General features: G+C 37.8%; 2 long non-coding RNA genes across 2 annotated transcripts; both read right to left on the minus strand.

Annotated features, from left to right (window-relative positions):
- Nucleotides 1-622: 622 nt before the first annotated feature.
- LOC109975417 (uncharacterized) lies at nt 623-3,650 on the minus strand. The gene is made up of 5 exons (XR_010667643.1): nt 2,637-3,650; nt 2,222-2,533; nt 1,989-2,115; nt 1,321-1,411; nt 623-1,232 (listed from the first exon to the last, which is right to left on the minus strand). It is a non-coding gene; the product is annotated as an uncharacterized lncRNA (long non-coding RNA).
- An 83-nt stretch (nt 3,651-3,733) lies between these two features.
- LOC109978462 (uncharacterized) lies at nt 3,734-9,009 on the minus strand. Its single transcript, XR_010667683.1, has 5 exons — nt 8,749-9,009; nt 8,334-8,645; nt 8,137-8,227; nt 6,072-6,141; nt 3,734-5,964 (listed from the first exon to the last, which is right to left on the minus strand). It is a non-coding gene; the product is annotated as an uncharacterized lncRNA (long non-coding RNA).
- Nucleotides 9,010-13,749: the final 4,740 nt, after the last annotated feature.

Genomic DNA, 13,749 nt, shown 5'->3' on the forward strand with positions numbered 1-13,749 from the left:
GGTTTTTAATAATGACAAAATAGTCGGTGTAACAACATTAACAATGTTTGCAAGTGTTCATGATGTGGAGTTGATTAGTTTTGTATTTTGTGTATTTCAGAGTTTAGATTTATTGTTCTGTTTCATTATGTCATTTCTTATATTATGCTTGTGTTTCTTTTTGTTCTAGTGTGTATTGTTACATTCTTCTCTGTGTGTCTTTAGTGTTTCCTCATTTATTTGGAAGTTAAAATACCAGTATACCAGTACAAGTAGAGCACGTGACAAAAAGGGATCCTGCTGCTTTTAGGGGGGATCGGAATTTCCACTATCCATGTTCCATGAATTATTTCACCTTTAACGCAGTCCCTCTTGTGGTCAGGTGTGCAACAGCAACTATCTTTTCTTTTTTTTCTCCTTGAAAGCCAAGTTTCCATTGCTCCATAATGTCTGCTGACTTGGTGTTTCATCATGAAATACAACTTTTTGCTCCAAAATAATTAATTATTAATAATAAATGATAATTATAATAAAAACAGCATTTAATTTTTAAACTTAATAAATATTTGGGTTTCAAAACCAATTTGCCTAGCTATTATTATTATTATTATTGTCATACCAATACATACATTTAAAAAACAAGTCGATCCAAAGTTCTTTTAATCAAATTTAAAGGGTAATAGAATCAGAATCAGAATTGTTTTTTATTTCCAAGTACATTTACACATACAAGGAATTTGTCTTGGTGTATTGGTGCAAAAGGGTTAGCCACAAGAACCACAATAAAATAGAACAAAACATTTAAGAAGAGTTCATAATTCTGAAAAAATAGAGTACAGCAATGTAAAAAGAAAATTGAATTAGATAATAAGATGATATGACGGGATTTAGAAATTACATTCCTGCTACAGGGCCCTCTAATAAAAGGCAAAGGCATGCCAAAAAAATGTTCTGATTTCAAAGAAGTAGGGTTGCAAATGTGTTCCCTTTAAGAGGTGAAAACTGAGGGCATCAATTTTCCTGCTGAAATGTTTTGTTTTTTTATATATAAATTGTATATATATATATATATATATATATATATATATATAAATATATATATGTCATAGAGATGTGTTCCGTCATTATTCCATTCGAGCAGCTGTCTGGTTACTCAGTTTTAATCTGAACTCAATGAAAAATATTGAAGTCGAGTCCCTTCAAGTGTTTATCATCTTGTATTCCACACAGCTTTGGGGCAGATTCAGAGGCACCTGCAGCGGAAAAATGTGGAAATAAACTCACAGGACAAAATGTTTGAGAGATTTTAGAGCACACTAGTTTGAGTAAAGTTCTTCTGACCTCTCCTCCTCCAAACGGGACTTGAACCACGGCATAGATCAGGGTTCTGCTGCAGGTTAAGTCCTGGTTTGAGGCCCAGCTCTTGCTTTCCCTGTAGGGATTTATAACCAATAATATTACTCCATGGCACATTTCAACTGTCTCCAATACATTGTTAGGAAAGTCTTAGAATCTTTACTGAACTAACTCATAAATGTAACAATGTGACACATTTTGAACTCTTCTTGATCAAATGTAAAAGGGAGATTATCTGCCAAATGTACTTAAAGAAAGAAAAGAAACATCTAGGCTATTATGTAAAACAGAATGGGTATCGGGTAAATTATATTTATCATTGATTAATCTGCTTTTTTATTTATTTATTTTGATGGATTGATAGCCCTTTAGAGAAAATGAGATTTTAGCAAATACCCCGAAAAACATCAACTTAAGAACCCTCAAGTTGACACATTCAAATATCCTGTTGTATTAATTGCATGACGTGTATATATATATATATATATATATATATATAAAAGCAGCAAAATGAAACAGAAATGTCTAAAAAATTGCAACGAGCTCAGACTATAGCAACACATGGTGCAGGTGTGAGATGGTCACTGTGAGCCAAGATGAACTAAAGCTTGTTTATTTGGCAGAAATTGTCACACAGTCAAGTTATAACTTACATGCAGAGATAAACAGCTGGAGGGATGCCACATAGAAGGATGTGGCATGTGGCTGAAATGATGCAACACAGTACCACTCCGATCCCAGCTATGAGTATGTATGGGAAATACCACAATGACTTCTCCTCTGTGTAAAATCAGATGTGAATGACTTTATGTTGCAGGTCATCAGAGCTTACACATTCATTATGACTTTTATTTAAGTGAGGAGACCAGCTTTGAGCTCTACTTACCTTCAGGTCTGTCAGACACGGTTAAATTCCACCGATAAGTCGTTGACCCTGAAGATTCAGTTAAATGACATGTATATAGTCCTTCATCATCTTCCTGAGCATTAGAAATAATCAGCTTTGAGGATAGATCTATTGTCAGTCTGTCAGAGGTTAAATTTGAAACAGTCACATTTCCTTCCATTGAATGAAAAAAACGAAATCTGCCTTTGCTCCAGTTGATTTGTTTTGTATTTTCTCTTGATGTGTTGCAAATAAAAATGACAGAGCCTCCCCTGGACACCTCTTCATCCGTGTGGACGACTTTTTGATCCGCTTAAATCAAAGAATGAAAAAACAATTAATACATATGCAACAGATACAAAACTTAGCCTTGAGAAAAGCATGCATTGCAAAAAACACAAAAGTTGTACTCTACCTGCAAAGACCCCGTGCATAAATAATAAGGAGAGCAGAGCTGCTTGGTTTGGATGAAACATGATGACCATAAGCCAGAGAAAAAGACAGACTGACAGTTCATCACCAATAAATATTTCTGTGAAAGAGTCGGGCGAAGAGGAAGTGGGTTGTTGTTTTGAAGGAAATGATGTGTCACGTCAGCTGTGAACCACAGAGGTCATGGCTAACGTCTTTCAATAGTGTGAGAATGTGAAAAGTTCTCAAAGTTTATGAGATTAAAAAAGTGAAATCATAGCTTTGTTAAATGACCTGGTGCATTTACCAAGAGGAGCAGACAGCTTCTAGAATTATTTAGTGTTTTAATGAGTGAAAGAAATTATTATTTTTTTAAAGGAAACACTTCTGTGACCTAACATTTACAAATGCCCCCCCCCCCCCCCTCTCTCTCTCTCCCTCTCTCTCTCTCTCTCTCTCTCTCTCTAAAGAGATCCTCAACATGTTTTATTGCTAAAACAAAATCAAGTCAGGCACATGGATCATCATTTTTTCATCAAAATGTGAGTCAGGTCGGGGGTCAATTCAATCAATCAATTTTTATTTGTATAGCTTCGACTCATAACAAGTGTTATCTTGAGACACTTTACAAAAAGCAGGTAAAAGACTTACTCATTGTTATGTTACAAAGATCCGGTCTATCCATCATGAGCACTTTAGCAAAGCAGCAAAAGTTACAGTGGTAAGAAAAAACGTTCTTATTAAAAGGCAGAAATCTTCAGACCGGATCTCCAGCTCATGATGAAACAGCCTTCACAGGCCTAGACTGCGCCGGGCTTGGAAAGGGAAAGGGGGAGAGATGGGATAAGATGCAGGAAGAGGGATAGGGAGCAAGGGGGTTGGGGGTTTCAACATTTTCTTGATAAAAAAATTCTATTACTATAAAAATAATATTATTGAGAACAAAGTCTTAAGTTTCCAATTTTCAACAAAAATACTGTACTTCAATTTTTTCACGTTCAAAGGCGGCTGCTGAACCTGAATCTGCTGAAAATTTGAGTCAGGTCGTTGCTCAACATTTTTACACCAAAATTTGAGGGGGGGGGGAGGGGGGGGGGGGGGGGTAAAATCATTTTGTCATCAAAACAAAAACATCTGACACAAATTGTCATGAAAACACGTCGAGCTGACCTGACTCAAATTTTCAGCAGATTCAGATTCAGGTTCAGCAGCCGCCTTTGAAAGTGAAAAAATTTGAAGTCTGGTATTTTTGTTGACAATTGGAAACTTAAGACTTTGTTCTCAATAATATGATTTTAATAGGAAAGTTGTTTTTCTCATAAATGTAGATATTTTACAACAAAACCCAGTTTTAACCACTGGAGGAATTATTTAAAATTCTAGAGTAAGTCAATGTAACATGAAAAAAAGACTTTCAAAAGCTTTCAATAAGATAAGATAATCCTTTACTCATATCGGAGAAATGTTCAGTGTTACAGCAGCAAAGATTAAGGATAGCCAACAAAAAGAAACACAAGAAAAACCTATTATCAAATACATTTAACTTTTTTATACACAAAACAGATTAACTATACACACCAACCTGAAAAGATGAAGCTCATGTATCACAAACATGAATTCAATCTGCTAAACTCAAAGTACAACTCCATTGATGTCACTCAAGTAGCACTTGAGAATCAGTTTTGCAGAAGAAGAAACCTGAGCATCAGTGACCTCCTGATTATTCTGAACCATCCAGACCGCTCAGGTGGTCTGGGACAGGTCTGCTCTCTGTCCCCAGAGTCAGAACCAAACATGGAGAAGCAGTGTTCAGCTTCTATGCTCCTTATATCTGGAACAAACTCCCAGAAAACTCTCAGCTCTTTTAAATCCAGGTTGAAGACTCACCTGTTTACAGCTGCCTTTCATTAAACAGCTTTAATAAGATTTTAAACTTTAACTCTGCTCTGTAACGTTTAACTCTTTTTATATTTTTACTTTTTTTATTTCAATTAATTTCATTTGAATTATTTTTATTTGAACATATTTTCAGATTTAATAATTTCAGTGATTTTTAAATGTTCTATTTTAATGTTTCTTTTCTTTCCTCTGTCATGATGCTTTTTGATGTCTTGTGTGAATCACTTTGAATTACCTTGTTGTTGAAATGTGCTACATAAATAAACTCACCTTGCCTTAGGTTTGAAGCTGCTTAGAGACCTAGGAGGCCAGAAACTGCAGGAAGCGACCAAAGCTGCAGAGAGAAACAGCCAATGGCTATGGATGAAGATGCAAGACCTCTGCTGGGACCCAAAGTAGCAGTCCAGGTTGACATATAGGGGATGTTTTCTGGGACACCAGAGGGCGCTGTTGAGCCCTCCTGAGACGTCGTCAGCTCAACAACAAAAACACTGAGGAAGGAGAGTGCCCACTTGAAAACCCCTCTGTGTCTACATTCATCAGCAGGGTACTCTCTCTTACTAGGTGCTTGCACATGAAGGTTTTTTTTTTTCTTTTGCTTCTCATCCAAAACACACATGAACACTTTTGATGGTAGTGTTTTGAATTGTTCACATCAGTGTGTATTGTTTTGGTTAAATGAATCAGTTTAGAGAAGAGGGGACATGGTTTTTAGCTTTGTTTCACTTTGTAAGACATTTGTAGAGTTTTCACAAAGTAGTTCACTCTTTTTTTTGTCTCTGAGGTGTTGAGAAATTGGGTGACAGTTTATGGAAATGTGTTTAAAAGTTTGGGGATAACTGCACTTTGAGATAGCCCTGTTGTAATTCAGTTATTTCAGGAGCTGCACGTTCCTTCTCCTTTCGGTCGTGTTTACTAGTTTGCAGCTTCCGGTTTGTTTTTGGTGAGGCTGCTCCTATTGGCTAATAACAGTGGTTACGTCATCGAACGGCACGTTTGGCCGTTGGTGCATTCAGGGTGTCAGGCACATCGGAAAAACGATACCCGAGTTGTAAAATGCACATGAACACCTGCTCAAGTCGGAACAACAACTCGGAAACTCGGAAAAGAAGGAGGAGCTCGTTTTGCCGACTTGACGTCACAATCGTCATCACATAGGCGGCAAAATGTTTTCTTTTTTTAATGTTAACATAGGCTACTTTTTATTAATTCACGTAGGCCTATTGCACATCAACTTTAAATCTATATTTATATATATAAAACTTGTAAGCACCTGGTTTAAAACTGTAAAAATGAATTACATGTGTCACTTGTTTGTCTTTCATTTGAAAGACAGCTCAGTAGGCATCATAGATTGAGTTGAGCCTCTCCATGTACTCGCTCTTCCGCTTGTTATTTGTCCTCCTGTCTGTACCACTTTGCTGTTGAGGGATCTGCATGGGTTTTTTTTTTTGGAAAAAAAATAAAACAAAGTTGAGTGTTTTTTAAGCGTGATAAAAAAGAGAAAAGTTGTTTCTTAACAGATGACAGTTCTTCTGACCTCTCCAGCTGACTGCTGCTGAAACTGGTCCTGGACTGGGTTCTGGTCTGCTGTCTTGGCCTTACATTTCCTGCAGAAATTAAAACAGTTGCAATAATGAAAATCCACCTTATTGTACCTTTCTGTTGTTTCAAATGTTTTATTGGTATTATTAGTACACTTTGGATTAGTTTATCTGTTTTAAAGGCACCTCTGAGTTAGTCCACTTATAACTAGTTTGTTACTGTAGGTTTCCACTGAATGAAGCCGTATAGATTGATGCTACAAAAAATCCCCTCTTCTGTAATCCACATCCAAAACATCCACAGGACCATTAGATAAAAGTTTAAGTGTTTACTTTGACAAAAAAATAAACAAAAACAGATACAGAATTATCCAAATGATAAACAAGAGAGAAACAGAGAGAGGTCGAACGTGTGGCTTCACTCTCTGCTAGTCTCAACTAAACCCAATTAACTCCACAAACTCCTCTCTCCCCAGATCCAATGAACTTAAACTGTTTCAATTACAGGTGGCAAAGAACATGTCGTTTTCCACTCACAAGATATGTCAGAATCAGAATCAGAATCAGAATCAGAATCAGAATCAGAATCAGAATCTGGGTTTATTGCCAAGTACATTTACACATACAAGGAATCTGACTTGGTGTATTGGTGCTAAACAATTAACAAGGAAATAAAGCAGAACTAACAACAACTTAAATAATACAGAATAAGAAGATATTACAATATATAAAATAGGATTTAAAAATGTAAAATATTAAATATAAAAAACACAAAAGGTGTAATGTAGAAGCTGTGCAGTGGACTATGAGAACGTCTTGTGCATTCAAATGATCCATAAACATTTTTAATGTAAATATTGAATCACTGAATTTAGACAAACTATTGCATCCTGACTCCAATTTTAACACGAAGAGCATGAAGTAACACTGCTTTCGATTCCACTGTATGTCTGGCATATTTTAAAATTGAAAATAAAGTTGACTTTGACTTTGACTTGACTTTTTATCTGCAATAACCTGCATGTTTTTTTGTTTTTTTTAAAGATTTATTTTGGGCTTTTCGTGCCTTTAATGCAGAGAGAGGACAGTGGATAGAGTCTGAAACCAGAGAGAGAGAGAGAGAGGACAGTGGATAGAGTCAGAAACCAGAGAGAGAGAGAGGACAGTGGATAGAGTCTGAAACCAGAGAGAGAGGACAGTGGATAGAGTCTGAAACCAGAGAGAGAGAGGACAGTGGATAGAGTCTGAAACCAGAGAGAGAGAGGACAGTGGATAGAGTCAGAAACCAGAGAGAGAGAGGACAGTGGATAGAGTCTGAAACCAGAGAGAGAGAGGACAGTGGATAGAGTCTGAAACCAGAGAGAGAGAGGACAGTGGATAGAGTCTGAAACCAGAGAGAGAGAGGACAGTGGATAGAGTCAGAAACCAGAGAGAGAGAGGACAGTGGATAGAGTCTGAAACCAGAGAGAGAGAGGACAGTGGATAGAGTCAGAAACCAGAGAGAGAGATGACAGTGGATAGAGTCTGAAACCAGGGAGAGAGAGGACAGTGGATAGAGTCTGAAACCAGGGAGAGAGAGGACAGTGGATAGAGTCTGAAACCAGAGAGAGAGAGGACAGTGGATAGAGTCTGAAACCAGAGAGAGAGAGGACAGTGGATAGAGTCTGAAACCAGGGAGAGAGAGGACAGTGGATAGAGTCTGAAACCAGGGAGAGAGAGCGGGGAATGACATGCGGAGGGGGGCCACGGGTGGAGGCAAGCCCGGGCCTACCGCTCGAGACGAGAGTCTCAATACATGGGACGCGCGCCCTACCACTGCACCACCAGCACGCCCCGATAACTTGCATGTTTTAAACTAAGATTTACAACATGGCAAGAGACCACAAAGGGGTCAGAGTCAGAGTGATCACATCTGTAACTGAAATGAAGTGACATGTTTAAATGTGTACAGCAGAAAAAGGATGTCTGTGTTTAGAACCACATCAATTAATTCTGAAACAAAGCAGCAGAAAGAAGAAAACTAATTTACTCACAGGCTTAGAAAGAGAACGTTTTACTCACCTACAGAGGCATGTGGCTGAAATGATGCAACACAGTACCACTCCGATCCCAGCTGTGAGTATGTATAGGAAATACCCCGATGGCTTCTCCTCTGTGTAAAATCAGATGTGAATGACTTTATGTTGCAGGTCATCAGAGCTTACACATTCATTATGACTTTTATTTAAGTGAGGAGACCAGCTTTGAGCTCTACTTACCTTCAGGTTTGTCAGACACGGTTAAATTCCACCGATAAGTCGTTGACCCTGAAGATTCAGTTAAATGACATGTATATAGTCCTTCATCATCTTCCTGAGCATTAGAAATAATCAGCTTTGAGGATAGATCTATTGTCAGTCTGTCAGAGGTGAAAGTTGAAACAGTCACATTTCCTTCCATTGAATGAGAAAAACGAAATCTGCCTTTGCTCCAGTTGATTTGTTTTGTATTTTCTCTTGATGTGTTGCAAATAAAAATGACAGAGCCTCCTCTGGACACCTCTTCATCCGTGTGGACGACTTTTTGATCCGCTTAAATCAAAGAATGAAAAAACAATTAATACATATGCAACAGATACAAAACTTAGCCTTGAGAAAAGCATGCATTGCAAAAAACACAAAAGTTGTACTCTACCTGCAAAGACCCCGTGCATAAATAATAAGGAGAGCAGAGCTGCTTGGTTTGGATGAAACATGATGACCATCAAACAGACTGAGAGTTTATTGTTCAGTGTTGGAGTATAACTGTGAAGGAGAGTCAGAGAAGAGGAAGTGGTTGGCAACTACAGTTACGTTCCTTTTACTCAAACCTTTTGGAACATGGTGTGCGTATAGCTGAACTCTAAAATGGTAACACACGTAGGGTATATTACTTCCCACATCATTTTTAGAGTCATATATACACATGGAATATATAGCCTAGTTTATATACATGTTTTTTAAAGTCACACTTATACCATCATCTAAATTCAGTTCTAGAATAGACTTCCTCTAAATTACATGAATATGTCATTTCTGGTTTCTCACATTAAAAAAAAATAACTTGAACTATCTAATGTTGCACTGTCATTGTTTAATCTGTGTTTGATGAGTCACTGAGTTAAACAGCAGGGAAAGAAACTCACCAAGATGCCTGATCATTAGAAATACAAATCTGTACCACTCCAACTTTTGACAAACTAAAGACACAAATGTAGTGATGTCATCTGTCCACATAAGGTGTTTATTTTACACCATCAAACATTTTATTGTGTTTTCAGTGTTGGGATAGAGACCTCCAGTTCAAGTCTGCTTAAAGTCTTAATTTGTGATTTTTCACACTTAAATATATAAATCCAGTATCTCCTCTGAAAATAACTCTGAGAGTCATGACTGTCTACAATGGGTGTAACACCCGAGTCCCACTGTCTGTGATGTTTTCAGAGTTTTCAGAGTCCTATCTTCACTTTGTTTACATCGCCGGGACGGCCGGCTGACTCCTCCCCTCATGTATAAAAGTTGTTTAATTGAGGGACTAGAGAAAAGAAGAATAACATACTGTACTCACTGCTTAACTGTGTTTCTAGATCACGCTCATTTCAGGTAAATTTACATGCAGTGTGAAGATACCAGCATAATAAAGATCGCTAGCATTAGCATGCTAACACAACAATGCAGCGCAAGTTGTTTTGGTTTCATGCTGGTGCTCAAGGGCGACATCTGCTGGATCAAAACATCACATATAAAGCCGTTAATGTCATATATAGGCTGTTTTTGCTTACCATGTTTTTACTGATTGGTGGTATATTTGTCTCGTTTTCTTGCTTTTTATTTGCTTTCTTCTTTCTGATTGGTTACTTTATCTTGTTTTTTTTTACTCAGGATTATCTTCTTAGTAATGAGCACTGTTGTCACTTTTGTCATGCTTTGTCCTGTTCTGTGTTGTTGATTGTGTGTAAAATGAGGCCCACTCACTCACTTTAAACCAAATCTACTTTTGGGTTTAAATACAGTTACCTTACCTTACATCAGTTCCATTTCAGGTGCTACATAATGTTGTATGTGTTGACTGTTTGTGCTAATAAAAATGTGCAGTTGACTAAATATTTATGTTTTGTTGGTTTATTTTATTTTCTGTAACAATTCTTAAGTTAACTTCTTCTTTCATTTATTACTTCACATATTTTTTTAAGTAACTTAGGTCAGATTCATCTGGTAATATGTCTGTGTTTCTGCAGGATGATATTACCCTTATCGATTATCTCCACAAAACACATAAATAAGCCTCTAGCACAAATGGTTCTCAACTGGTGGGTCAGGATCCAAAAGTGGGTCGCAAAAGTTTGTTTCATCAGTTTCTTTGTTCTAACACACTTTGTAACGTCTCGACCAGTTGAGAACCACTGCTCTAGCACACTAAGTCGGCTCATTTCCTTTATGTCTGCACAAAACCAGCGAGGTGTCCACATACTCAACTGATTGAGAAGAACAGGAAGAGGAAACTCACACTTTTAAAGGTAGCAAAGGAGGAAATGGGGGGGGGGGTCACCGGGTTCAACTACTTTGTGGTTTTGCAGCCTTTTAATAAAATATAAGATCTTGAGATTTGGCCCTGCCAATTTAAATTATCAATGAATGCTACATATAAAAATGAGTGCATTTAACAGGCAGTGCTTTGGGGGGGGGGGGGGGGGGGGGGGGGGGTAAAGAGTAACGAGTAAGAACTGAGAGGCCTTCAATAGTGAGGAAGTGTTTCAGTTGACCAGCAGAGGAGGCTGCAGCCAGTCGCCTTCTTTTATACTCTCTCCTCCATCCTAGAACAGCAGATCAGTTGATATCTCACTTTTCAAATAAACAAGAATTTTATCAAACAGACCATCAGGTCAATAAAATCATAGTAAAAGTCACATTTCTTTATATATCTGGTTTCATGTCAGAAGGGATCTTTTGTAGTCCTAATGGTTCCAGAAATGGTTGGTCCATGCCTTTCTGTCAGCTGGTACAAACAAGCGGGGAACAATCTACGACACTCTAAAGCTTCCTCTATTTTAATGTACAGTATGTTTCATGTTTTTTTATTATAATATTTGCCAAAAAATGTGTCCATAAAAGCTGGTCAGGTTTAAAAACACATCAGAGGAGCGTCCAGACCAGAAGAGTGGAAAGAGATTCATAAAAACTTTACTAAGGAGGTCAAGGTATTAGCATGTTGGACATATTGTGGACAGTCTGCTTGAGTACTGTTTGTGTGTAAGAAAGCTTTCGATCATCTACACACATACAGGGAAGGATTTCTTTGATTGACTGGACCTGGAAGGTGATTTATCTCATCTATGTCTATATATCTATGTCATTTTTAAGATTTCTCTCTATTCTTTTGTCAGATTGCAGAGCTGTGAGTAAACTGTAGTCAATGCAAAGAACACAAGCTGACTGCTGAAATATCCTTCACTAATACTTTACTGTATATCAGAATCAGAATCAGGAATACTTTATTAATCCCAGGGGGAAATGTGTTTGCTACAGTTGCTCATAACACCAAGAATCAGTAGGAAGTACAGATAAGTTCACAATATGAAATAAAATAAAAATAGTATAACAATATAATAAGTGAAGTACCAAGTGAAAGCAATAATAAAGTAGTATAAGTAATAAGCTATGTTCAAGCACAGGTCATTGAGAATATAAACAATATTTACAAGAATGAATACACACTGATGGATTAACAGCGTACATATTGCACGGTTCATGTATAGATTGCTCTTTTGATGTATTAATATTGTCCAGTTTTCAACAGATTGCACAGTTTTAGTAGAGAAATAGTCAAGGTAACGCTGCCAGTTTTTTAAATGAAGTGCTGCTGCTGTCAGGACGACTTGTGACCTGTGATTCACAGTATTTGTATGAACAGTATAATTTTATGGGTGAGAACAAAGAGCTAGCTCATCTTCACCTCTACCTCTCTCTCTCTCTCTCTTTTAAAATCCTGCTGTAACAGGGCCATCTTGACTGACCTTCTTGTGGGGGAAACATGAAAATTGCGTTCCAAGATTGACTTAAATGGAGAAAATGAGGGTGGTGCAGTGGTTGGTGCTTGGCCCCATGTGTGTGGGGGGCTGTGATCCTCAGGGTGGGCAGCCACAAGTTTGGGTCCGACCTCTGGCTCCTTTTTCCACTTGTTGACCCATACCCCACTCTCTCTCTCACCCAAGTTTCTGACTCTGTCTACTGTCTTAAATCTCCACAATAAAGCACAGAAAGCCTAAAAATAAATCTTAAAAGGGAAAACTAAACAAAATGCCTTTCAGTCAAGAAAACTTAACACAAAAGACCGACTAGACTAGATGTTAAAAATGTTTTTTAAAAATGTTTTGCTGCCCCTCCACATGCAGCTAGTGCCCACTTTTATATTTGTACCGCGGCCCCCTCATACAGCCTGAGTCCGCCCTCTGCATGTAGAAAACAGGAAGTCATCAAATGATGTATTTTGAAGTTTGAATAAACTGTTCTGCAACTCTAACTCTCTCTCTGCTCTCACCTGAAGGAGCAGAAAATAAACCCTGATCTTGTTAAAGGTGTTATTGTTGACTAAGTCTGCAGAGAAACAGGACGCGTGTCTCGTGTGTGTTTTTGGTTTTTGGTGGTTTTAAGTGTGAATGCACAGACGGAAGGCTTTTTTATTTTCTTTTGTCCAAGTGCCAGATTAACGAGTGAGGCCTTTAGTAATGAACAGTTAGTAGACGCTCTTGGCCTTATAAGCCAGAGACCAGGTGAGAAGAGGAAAAGAGAACAACGCTTTTTAAACAACAACAACAAATCCCTTTAGCATCAGCTCATTGTTTTTTCTTTAATGTAAGAAAAGCTCCCAAAAGCATCTTAGCACAGCTTTAGCGGAGCTAATTAGCTGTTCTGTTCGCATGTGGCATCTCCTCTTTCTTCTCCTCTATTCTTGCGACGGGGACTTTGTAAGTGTGGAGCGATAGTGTGATCATTACAGTGAAACTAGAGCTCATAAGCCTGATCATATTATGAAAGTCTACAGGGCCTTCCTACCACACCTACTACAGGCAGTCATAAAGCCGTGAAGCTTAACCGCACACTTTCAAACACATACATACTTTACCACAACGCATAAACACACACAATGCACTTCTTGAAGACACTAAGAGCCCTTCAGGTGCCTTTGAAACACACTTCTTCTGCTTCAACTTAACTTATAATAACGTGCATTAACTCATAATCACAGTGAGCCAGAAACAATAGCGGTCAACAAAAAATGCAGCAACCCAGCTCACCCCCTCTCTTCCACTGAGAACAAAAGGTGAACAGGTGAGTTAAATCAACACATCTCCGCCCATACCCATGTGACCCGACATCCTCCTACTCAATATAATCCTAATAAATGATATAATAATCAATAACCCAAAACACCAATATATAACAGACTACCTTAACCTTAAATAAATACTACAAAAGAAAATGATATCCATCCATGGCTCCAACACACATGATTATGTTGTTTTTTTCATTTATCTGACTTCCAGCAGCAGACTGAACATCTAAACACCCTAATATATTTTTTCTCAGAACCTAAAACCAGATTAAATTAACTTCTTACAAAGCCCAATGGAAATGTAGTCAGGCTCTTGACTGCTCG

This window comes from Labrus bergylta, chromosome 13 (assembly GCF_963930695.1).
Source record: "Labrus bergylta chromosome 13, fLabBer1.1, whole genome shotgun sequence".
Lineage (NCBI taxonomy): Eukaryota > Metazoa > Chordata > Actinopteri > Labriformes > Labridae > Labrus > Labrus bergylta.